General features: G+C 44.4%; 1 pseudogene; it reads right to left on the minus strand.

Moving 5' to 3' along the window:
• Positions 1–5,143: 5,143 nt before the first annotated feature.
• On the minus strand, positions 5,144–5,263 carry LOC134968199 (5S ribosomal RNA; annotated as a pseudogene).
• Between the last annotated feature and the right edge of the window lie 6,262 nt (positions 5,264–11,525).

Genomic DNA, 11,525 nt, shown 5'->3' on the forward strand with positions numbered 1-11,525 from the left:
TCTATCACATTCCGCGTAGCCTTATGTGCATGATTTTAACTGTGTTCAGCAGGAGAATCAGGTTGGGACAATGGAGTCAGTAGCCAAGAGTAGCAGCCATAACCCCCATCACCTGAAATACAGATATAGGCAACATTAGTACATGTGTCTGATGAATAATTACACAAAAAAAAAATGGTGTTTGTAGTTAACACACATACACACAACACACTTTGAACATACCCAGCAGCCAGCCATCAGGCATTTGTCCGTCCTCAAATTTATCAAAGAGAGATGACTGACTGAGGATGAAGGAGTCATGGCAGCCGCCAGGGTAACCTGCAACCACACTCATAATTTTGAGATTTGCATCACAAACCACCTGGACATTAGTTGATTGGCTAGAATGCCGATTAGTATATATATATTGTCTGCCCCTAGGTGGTCTCAGCTCAACGTGTGTGCAATCTATGGCCCCCAGCACATTGGGCATGTGAGCAAGCTCATAGAAAGCTACCCTGATAGCATGCCACTGCGACTCCTGGGTAGGGAAGCAGATAGAGGCATTTATATGTGGTTCCAAGACATCCAAAACCTGAGTGGACATTAATAAATCTAAGGTGAGTGTCATGATCTGTATTCAATACAATACTGTGTTATAAGACCTTACAGAAGCAACACTTAGACATAGACGTGTATATATTTTTCAACTCACCTGATTCAAATATTCAGAAAAGGTGGGCTGGGAGATACCAATAACGTCGCCTGTCACAGCCTGGAAGCTCCCAGTAGCCATAAAGTGTAACACAGCCAGGAGTTTGTGCAGGCCTGAGACAGAGCGAGAGCGTGCTGTCTCAGGGTCTAGTCCCAGTTTGACAAGGTCATACAGTCGAAAAATGTTGTTTCTATTTAGGCGAAACATCTGTATGACCCTGTCATCAGACAATGCGTTTAAGTTTAAACGACCCCTAAAAAAACGTGGCTGGCGCAGCCTCCGCGGCACCTGTACAACCTGCTGACCATGTTCACTTACCTGGCCCAGATTTCTTCCAGACTCATGGACCAGTCTCAGGTATCCCCCAGCAACCAGGAAATCTGTAGCACACACCACAGCCGCCATTTCAGAGTGAGAGAATTTCCAATTGTGCCTGGGACCCTTTTATAGGGCCAAACATTCAGGTGTGAGTAATGGATAATTGACTACACATGTAAACACGCTTCTCAAAAGCAGGTCTGGTTTTTTTTAGGACTTTTTTACGATTTGTATTTTTTCACGGCCGCAAATGCATTTTCACGGTAGACATTACAAATACGAATTGTTAGTAAATGACCGAGATTCATATCTAAACAGCCGCGTTTTGACCGATGGTGTATTCATTCGTATTTTTATTCTTGGACTTGCAAAAAAATACGAATGCCCTCATCACTGCCGTGATTTCTGCTTAGTAAATTACCGAGATGACACTTTGAAGAAAAAACGGCATCTCGGTCAAAATCGGGACCTTAGTAAATATACCCCATGGTCTCTCAGCGCCATACCAGATCAAACGCAGGATGATGTCTGACCACCAGATTCTGCAGAAAGGCCATTCTACAATCAAGTCCAGCAATTGCCGCCTAATATCGCATCTCAGGTCCAGAGACGACCTGGATGTCAAATCGTTGCCCCCAAGATGTACAATGAGAAACAATGGATAGCCGAACAAATCCATGGCCTCATCCAATCTCTGTCGGAATGCCTCCCAATGCATTCCCCTCCTACCTACCCAACACAGAAAAAAGGCTTCAGAGTATCTAGCGACATCCGCCGCAAACAATGAACGAGTCGCTCAATACACAAATGAGTGACCTATCATCCAAATGAATTGCTCATCTAAACGCACACCTGTAGAAAAAATGATGAACAACATTATTAACTAACCAATCAGATAAAACTCAAACGGAAAAGCCACGCAAGCAACATCTAACCGAAAAAGGGGGGACCTAATATAGGCAACACACCTAACCTGACAAGAGGAAGGGACAGGGAAGGTTGGGTCATGGGTCTCCTAACTTGACTTGAAGCAAAAAATGCAAACTTCCATCAGCCGGCACTGATGGTAAACAAAAAATTCCTCAAGACTCCCACCTAATGGTGATGAGTGGCTACTCCTCAAGTTAGGCTGTGCCAACCAGGTCAATGTCTGATGTATCTATGAAATACTGCATACGAAGACAAAGTTGCAGGTGCACAATTCAAACACTACCAATTTATTAATAATAATCATTGCAATAAAATTTTGCATTTTGAGCGAGGTTCTTCGCATAGTTATGGCCATAAGTAAAGGATTGCTCACCGCGTCCAGGTGACCTCAGTAGTCGGGCAAGTCCCTAACATTTTTTTGGGGTTTTTTTCTTGCCTAACTCAGAAAGCAGAACGAGGCAAAACGTCATCATTCCGCTGTTGGATTCTTGCGGGGTTTGGATTCCATATAAGGAGCCGCGCGTCGCCACCATTTTCACTCCAGCATTGGAGAGTGTAGAGAGAGGACGTGTCTCAGCCCTCAGTGTCCTGCATGAGTTCAGTGTTAGTGTCTTTTGCTGCATCAGTCCAGTCACAGTGGTTGTGTCCTCTGCGTTCATATGTCCAGTGCTGCTGTATAACTCCAGACCAGAGGTGCTGTCTTGTGCTGCATCAGTCCAGTGGTGGTGTATTGTGCTGCATCAGTCCAGTCACAGTGGTGGTGTCCTCTGCTGCCATATGTCCATTGCTACTGTATAAATCCAGTCCTTTGCAGTGGTGCTGTGTTGTCCTGCATCAGTACAGAGGTAGTGTCTTGTGCTGCATCAGTCCAGTCACAGTGGTGGTGTCCTCTGCTGCCATATGTCCAGTGCTGCTGTATAAGTCCAGTCCATTGCAGTGGTGCTGTGTTATCCTGCATCAGTCCAGTGGTGGTGATCAGTGACGTGTGGTGGGGTGAGGCAGGTGAGGCAGAGCCTTTCCTGTCATACTTACGTTTAAACCAGAGTTTTGACTGAATAAAATATATGAAATATACTGATAATTTGTTTGAAATATCTTCTTTGCATTATTCTAATAATTTTTATAGCCCAAACTCTGGAGTAAAACATCTATGGCAGGTGAGACAGTGCCTCACCTGTGTATCCTTTCCACACATCTCTAATCAAAACTCACCAGATTTCCTGGAGTTTCTACTGCTGCACCTGTGTATAATGCCCAGATGTACCCTTTGGCTCATATATTGCATGTAAATCTAGCTCTGGGGTTAACCAGTGCCTCCTGAGCCATTTAGCTCACCGCACGTCCCTGGTGGTGATACTGCCGTATATGTCCAGCGGTACTGCCGTATAAATCCAGTGATACTGCCGTATAATTCCAGTGGTACTGGCGTATAATTCCAGCGGTTCTGGCGTATAAATCCAGTCCAGTGATACTGCCATATATGTCCAGTGATACTGCCGTATATTATTGTGGGGGGTTTTGCACAAGGGCAAAAGAGACTGTATAGTCTATCTGGGGCACACTTGTAATATAATGTAAAGTAATGGGTCTGGGACTCAGGGTCGACAACAAAAAGGTCGACACACCTTAGGTCGCCGCCAATTGGTCGACACACCTTAGGTCGACATGGACAAAATGTCGACATGGACAAAAGGTCGACAGGAACAAGGTCGACATGGAAAAAGGTCGACATGAGCTTTTTATGTTTTTTGGGTGTAGTTTTCATCGTAGAGTGACCGGGAACCCCAATTAGTGCACCGCGTCCCCTCGCATGGCTCGCTTCGCTCGCCATGCTTCGGGCATGGTGCCTTCGCTTCGCTCGGCACAGATTACCGTTCCAATCGTAGTCCACGTGGATCGTTAAGTATGAAAAGGTTCCAAAAAAGAAAAAAAGCGTGAAAAACTCATGTCGACCTTTTTCCATGTCGACCTTGTTCTTGTCGACCTTTTGTCCATGTCGACATTTTGTCCATGTCTACCTAAGGCATGTAGACCAATTGGCGTCGACCTAAGGTGTGTCGACCTTTTTGTTGTCGACCTGGAGTCCGGATACCAAAGTAATAATGGTAGATCAAAATATTATATAAAAACATAACTTTTATAATAAACCTTTAAAATGTAAAGACGATCACACAGAATTTTTTTTTTAACATAAAAAAAGTATTCACTTAGTTCCTCCAATCCTTTTCTTTAATAGGTTAATTTTGTCTGGGATGGCTGCAAAAATGTAGTATAATGTATCAGGTGAAGGAACAGCTTTAGGGTGAATAAAAAGATCACCTGTTAGAATATAGATCAGAGCGAAAATTTCTATCCAACTGTTCTCGTTACTGGAATCAATCAGGACTGTTTAATGGGGGTCATTCCGAGTTGTTCGCTCGTTGACGATTTTCGCTAAATTGCGATTAGTCGCTTACTGCGCACGGCATAACGAGGATTTTTCATCGTTCTGGTGATCGTACTGTGATTGACAGGAAGTGGGTGTTTCTGGGCGGAAACTTGCCGTTTTCTGGGCGTGTGCGAACAAACGCTGGCATTTCTGGGAAAAACGCGGGAGTGTCTGAAGAAACGGGGGAGTGTCTGGGCGAACGCTGGGTGTGTTTGTGACGTCAAACCAGGAACAAAACTGACTGAACTGATCGCAATGGCTGAGTAAGTCTGGAGCTACTCAGAAACTGCTAAGAAATTTCTATTCGCAATTCTGCTAATCTTTCGTTCGCAATTCTGCTAAGCTAAGATACCCTCCCAGAGGGCGGCGGCTTAGCGTGTGCAATATTGCTAAAAGCAGCTAGCGAGCGAACAACTCGGAATGAGGGCCAATAATCAGCACTTAAGTAAGTTGAGAACAATTGCCGGGCTATATAACTCCACTACCCCCACAGTTGAAACCAGATTGAAGGTTCAGTCTTGAAAAATGTAATGACCGAAAACAATCTTGAGTATGTAATATATTTGTGATAAAGCACCCATTTTAAGGAAATATGTTCAAGTGAATAAGAAAAGAATATAGGTGAAATAAAGAGACCAGTCACTTCTGCTTTTGCACATCTGTTGCCATCGAATGAGCAATAAGAGAGTGTATGTGCCAAATCATCTGGTGTAGGAATAAGTAAAATACACTTCTGCTTTCCAAGGTAAGTATCGCAGTGCAGCTTAATCTTGTTTCTACAGTACCTGGTATTCCCGGAAGGTCCCCCTTACCGGTACTGACCAAGCCCAAACACTGCTTGGCTTCCAAGATCAGATGAGATCGGGCATGTCCATTGTGGTATGACTGTAGATAATAAATGAGCGTGACTGCTGGTCGCCTAAATTTACCCGTATATTGGATGAAAGAGTGTATAGAGGTGGAATGTATCACAGAGTGTGATCCAATAAGAGGTAGGAACTGAAAAACTGAATAGACTGTAAGTAGGAAAAAGAAATGGTAGGCACTTCTGCTGTCCACTGGGGAACCCAGTTACTAAGGTCAGCATTGCAGGGTGCATGCCAAATGTGGATGAGAGAGTGCAGAAAATAATCGCAGGATAGAATAGCAGGACACGAATAATCCAATAGAGCAGTAGTTGGTGATATATTAAAGTTATGCCATAAATTTGGCACAATCACATGAAGATCAAAAATGAAAAAAGCACCATTACTGTCTTGTTTAGATACAAAGGCATGTAGCTGAGTTCCTTAGCACGTTTGCTAATTTTAATAGAAGGCTAGATACACGATAGATTTAAGTATTATAGGCAATATATCATGCAAGGAGTACTTTGCTGATGATTTCAAAAATGAGGAGTAAGTCTGCTTTAAATCGTGTCAGCAGAATTGTATCTGTCAGCTAACCTATGTTATTAGAACCTTATGCAAGAGTTTAAGTGCACAGGGTTAATCTGCAAGTCAAATATGAAGTAATAACTGTAACTGAGTCCAAATCACTATTATTAATACAGCAGATACAAAGTTGATACACACTTGTGAACACCAATCCTTATCCTTCCTTATTTAGAGAAAATTATACAATGTTATAGTGACATATGATTGACTGACAGAACATTAGACCGTATTATAAAATATGCTGATTAAATATCTCAGAAGAATTGTAACAAACAACTGCCACATAGGGGGTGATTCCGAGTTGTTCGCTCGCTAGCGGATTTTAGCAGCATTGCACACGCTAAGCCGCCGCCCTCTTGGAGTGTATCTTAGCTTAGCAGAAGTGCGAACGAAAGATTAGCAGAATTGCGAATATAAATTTCTTAGCAGTTTCTGAGTAGCTCCAGACCTACTCACAAATAGCGATCAGTTCAGACAGTTTCGTTCCTGGTTTGACGTCACACACACGCCCAGCGTTCGTCCAGACACTCCCCCGTTTCTCCAGACACTCCCGCGTTTTTCCCTGAAACGCCTGCGTTTTTCCACACACTCCCAGAAAACGGTCAGTTTCCGCCCAGAAACACCCACTTGCTGTCAATCACACTACGATCAGCAGAACGATGAAAAAACTTTGTTACGCCGTGAGTAAAATACCAAACTTTTGTGCTAATTTACTTGGCGTAGGCGCGCTGCGTACATTGCGCATGCACAGTTTGCGACTAATCGCTCCGTAGCGAAAAAAAATAACGAGCGAACAACTCGAAATGACCCCCATAGTTCACACTAAGTGAGGAGTAATAAGAAAAATTGTTAAATGAAAAACACAAAAAGCAGAGAAATGTAACTAGATTAAACATAGATGCTTAAATTACAGGCATGTGCACACACAGATAATTCAGTATAGTACTGGGTTTATCTGAATTGATCAGAGCCGGCCTTAGGCATAGGCAAACTAGGTAAATGCCTAGGGTATTTGGTATGCTTAGGGGCACCAGCAGCTTCTGCTGATTAAAATGATATGCAGCATGCCTATATTCTGTGTGTGTGACTGCGGCTGTATCTGCATACAAAATGCTACATTACAGTGATCCTGCCGTATAATTCCAGTGGTACTGGCGTATAAATTCAGTGATACTGCTGTATAATTCCAGTGGTACTGCCGTATAAGTCCAGTCCAGTGATGCTGCCATATAAGTTTAGTAGTGCTGTCCTGTGCTGTATATTAGTTACTCCAAATAAAGGGGTTATTAATATTTAATCCAAATAATTTTCACAGGGTGTGCCCTGTGTGGTGTAGAGGTACGCTCTCTTGTACTGCATATTGGGGGTCATTCTGAGTTGTTCGCTCGCTAGCAGATTTTAGCAGCATTGCACACACTAGGCCACCGCCCTCTGGGAGTGTATCTTAGCTTTGCAGAATAGCAAACGAAAGATTAGCAGAATTGCGAATAGAAAATTCTTAGCAGTTTCTGAGTAGCTCGAGACTTACTCCTACACTGCGATCAGCTCAGCCCGTTTCATTCCTGGTTTGACGTCACAAACACGCCCTGCGTTCGGCCAGCCACTCCCCTGTTTCTTCAGACACTCCCGCGTTTTATCCTGGCACGCCTGCGTTTTTCCGCACACTCCCAGAAAACGGCCAGTTTCCGCCCAGAAACACCCTCTTCCTGTCAATCACACTCCGATCACTTCAACGATGGAAATTCTTCGTTCCGACGTGAGTAAATCTACAAAGTTTTGTGCTAAAATACTTAGCGCATGCGTACCATGCGCATGCACTTTTTCACCTTAATCGCTCTGTTGCGAAAATCTGCAACGAGCGAACAACTCGGAATGACCCCCAAAATAGGGAAAGATCAAGAACCACTTCCTCCTAGTGCTGAAGTTGCTGCCACTAGGCATGACATAGATGATTAAATGCCATCAACGTCGTCTGCCAAGGCCGATGCCCAATGTCGTAGAAGAGGGCATTTCAAATCCAAAAAGAAAAAGTTCAGTAAAATGACCCCCAAAAATTAATTTAAATGGTCTGAGGAGAAACTTGCAAATATGCCATTTACGACATGGAGTGGCAAGGAACGGCTAAGGCCCTGGCCTATGTTCATGATTAGCTGGGACCTACGGTGAGCTAAATGGCTCACGAGCCACTGGCTAGCACCAGAACCAGATTTACAAGCAATATATGAGTCAAAGGGTACATCTGGGCATTATACACAGGTGCAGCAGTATAAACTCCTGGAAATTTGGTTACTTTTAATCAGAGATGAGCGTAAAAGTTAGGCACTGCCTCACCTGCCATAGATTGTTTACTCCCGAGTTTTGGCTATAAAAATTATTAGAATAATGCAAATAACATTTTTCAAACATATTCTTTGTATTTTTCATATACTTTATACAGCCAAAACTCTGGCATAAACGTTAGTATGACAGTAAAGGCTCTGCCTCACCCCACCATACGTCACTGATGATTAGTGGTTCAGCTTCACATGACGATGGAAGCCCTCATCCTCCCTCTTGAAAAATGATGAGTTAAAATGGCAAAAGCACAGCAAATAACTGCATTCTAAGTTGGTATCACAAATCCCCAAGGAGAGTTCAAGTGTGTCGGCGGTTGCGATGGCTGACCTTCCCAACACTGGACAGGAAAAGGTGGCTCCTTCCACCATTTGCACGCCCTCTGCAAGTGCTGGAAGGAGCACCCACAGTCCAATTTCTGATATTCAGATTAAAGATGTCACTGTTGAAGTACACCAGGATGAGGATATGGGTGTTGCTGGCGCTGAGGAGGAAGTTCACTGATGGTGAGGTGGTTTGTTTAAATCAGGCACTGGGGGAGACACCTGGTGTCCGTGGGATGCCTGAGCAAAATACCAAAAAAGCCACCTCTTCGGTGTGGAATTTTTTCTCCACAAATCCGGACAACAGGTATCAAGCCGTGTGTTGCCTCCGTCAATCTGTAATAAGTAGGGGTAAGGACGGTAACCACCTAGGAACATCCTCCCTTATACGTCACCTGCTGCGCATTCATCAGAAAACAGTGTCAAGTTATGAAACTTTGCATAAGAGCGTAAGCAGTCCACTGACACCTAAATCCCTTCTTCCTCTTGTACCCAAGTTCCTGCAAGCCACACCACCAACTCCTTCAACGTCAACTTCCTCCTCAGTCAGGAACGTCAGTAGTCCTGCAGGCCATGTCACTGGCAAGACTGAGGAGTCCTCTCCTAACCAGGATTCCTCCGGAGGATCCTTGAGTGGTACGCCTACTGCTGCTGTTGCTGTGGATTGCCATCCCAGAGGGGAAGTCAGAAGACCACTTGTACTACTTCATCTAAGCAATTGACTGTCCAATAGTCCTTTGTGAGGAAGATGAGATATGACAGCAGTCATCCTGTAGCAAAGCAGATAACTGAGGCCTTGACAGCTATGTTGGTGTTAGACGTGCGTCCAGTATCCGCCATTAGTTCAGTGGGACTTAGAGAATTGTTTGAGGTAGTGTGTCCCCAGTACCAAATCCCATCTAGGTTCCACTTCACTAGGCAGGCGATACCGAGAATGTACAGAGACGTCATAAAAAGTGTCCTCAGTGTCCTATATAATGCAGTTGTACCCACTGTCCACTTAACCATGGACATGTGGATAAGTGAAACAGGGCAAACTAAGGACTATATGACTGTGACAGACCACTGGGTGGATATATTGCCTCCCACAGCAACAACAGCAGCGGCACCAGTAGCAGCATCTCACAAACGTCAACTCATTCCTAGGCAAGCAACACTATGTATCACCGCTTTCCATAAGAGGCACACTGCTGACAACCTCTTATGGAAACTGAGGGACATCATCGCACAATGGCTTACCCCAATTAGACTTTCCTGGGGATTTGTGACATCGGACAATGCCACCAATATTTTGAGTGCATTACATCTGGGCAAATTCAAGCACATCCCATGTTTTGCACATACAATTAATTTGGTGGTGCAGTATTTTTTGAAAAATGACAAGGGCGTGCAGGAGATGCTGTCGGTGGCCCGAAAAATTGCGGGCCACTTTCGGCATTCAGCCACCATGTGTCGAAGACTGGAGCACCATCAAACACTCTTGAAACTGCCCTGCCATCACCTGAAGCAAGACGTAGTAACGAAGTGGAATTCAACACTCTATATGCTTCAGAGGATGGAGGAGCAGCAAAAGTCCATTCAAGCCTATACATCCACCTACGATATAGGCAAAGGAGGGGGAATGCACCTGACTCAAGTGCAGTGGAGAATTATTTCCGAACTTGCCACACGTGAAGTCAGTTCAGACACTGCCAGCTTGAGTCAGGTCATTCCCCTCATCAGGCTTTTGCAGAAGCAGCTGGAGAAATTGAAGGAGGAGCTAAGACGGAGCAATTCCACTAAGTATGTGGGACTTGTGGATGGAACCCTTCATTCACTTTGCCAGGATTCAAGGGTGGTCAATCTGTTGAAATCAGAGCACTACATTTTGGCCACCGTGCTCGATCCTAGGTTTAAAGCCTACATTGTATCTCTCTTTCCAGCAGACACAAGTCTGCAGAGGTTCTAAGAGCTGCTGGTGAGAAAATAGTCAACTCAAGCGGAACGTGACCCGTCAACAGCTCCTCCTTCATTTTCTCCTGCAACTGGGGCTGCGAGGAAAAGGATAAGATTTCCTAGCCCATCCGCTGGTGGTGATGCAGGGCAGTCGGGAGCGAGTGCTGACATCTGGTCTGGACTGACGGACCTTCCAACGATTAGTAATATGTCTAATGTCACTGCATATGATTCTGTCACCAGTGAAAGAATGGTGGAGGATTAAATGAGTGACAGCATCCAAGTAGGCATGTTAAACATTTGGATGCCCTTGCACAAACTGGCTTTATTTTACCTAAGTTCCCCCCCCCCTCCAGTGTGTACTCCAAAAGAGTGCATAGTGCAGCCGGTAACCTTGTCAGCGATCGGCGTAGGAGGTTACTTACACAAAATATGGAGAAAATGATGTTCATCAAAATTAATTATCAATTCCTCCGGGAAGACCCTTACCAGCAATTGTCTAATTAAAAGGACACAGGGACGTGTGTTGGTGGATTCCAGTGGGGACGAATTAATACTCTGTGGGGAGGAGGATGCACACACTGAAAGGGGTGAGGAATTGGAGGATGAGGTCGACATCTTGCCTCTGTAGAGCCAGTTTGTGCAAGGAGAGATTGGTTGCTTCTTTTTTGGTGGGGGCCCAAACAAACCAATCATTTCAGCCACAGTCGTGTGGCAGACCCTGTCGCTGAAAAGATTGGTTTGTTAAAGTGTGCATGTCCTGTTTATACAACATAAGGGTGGGTGGGAGGGCCCTGGGTGGGAGGGCCCAAGGACAATTCCATCTTGCACCTCTTTTTTTTTTATTTATCTTTGCATCATGTGATGTTTGGGGCCAATTTTTTTAAGTGCCATCCTGTCTGACACTGCAGTGCCACTCCTAGATGGGCCAGGTGTTTGTGCTGGCCACTTGGGTCGCTTAGCTTAGTCATCCAGCGACCTCGGTGCAAATTTTAGTACTAAAAATAATATTGTGAGGTGTTCAGAATAGACTGGAAATGAGTGAAAATTATGGTTATTGAGGTGAATAATACTATGGGATCAAAATTACCCCCAAATTCTATGATTTAAGCTGTTTTTGAAGGGTT

This window comes from Pseudophryne corroboree, chromosome 10 (genome assembly GCF_028390025.1).
Source record: "Pseudophryne corroboree isolate aPseCor3 chromosome 10, aPseCor3.hap2, whole genome shotgun sequence".
NCBI classification, from domain to species: domain Eukaryota; kingdom Metazoa; phylum Chordata; class Amphibia; order Anura; family Myobatrachidae; genus Pseudophryne; species Pseudophryne corroboree.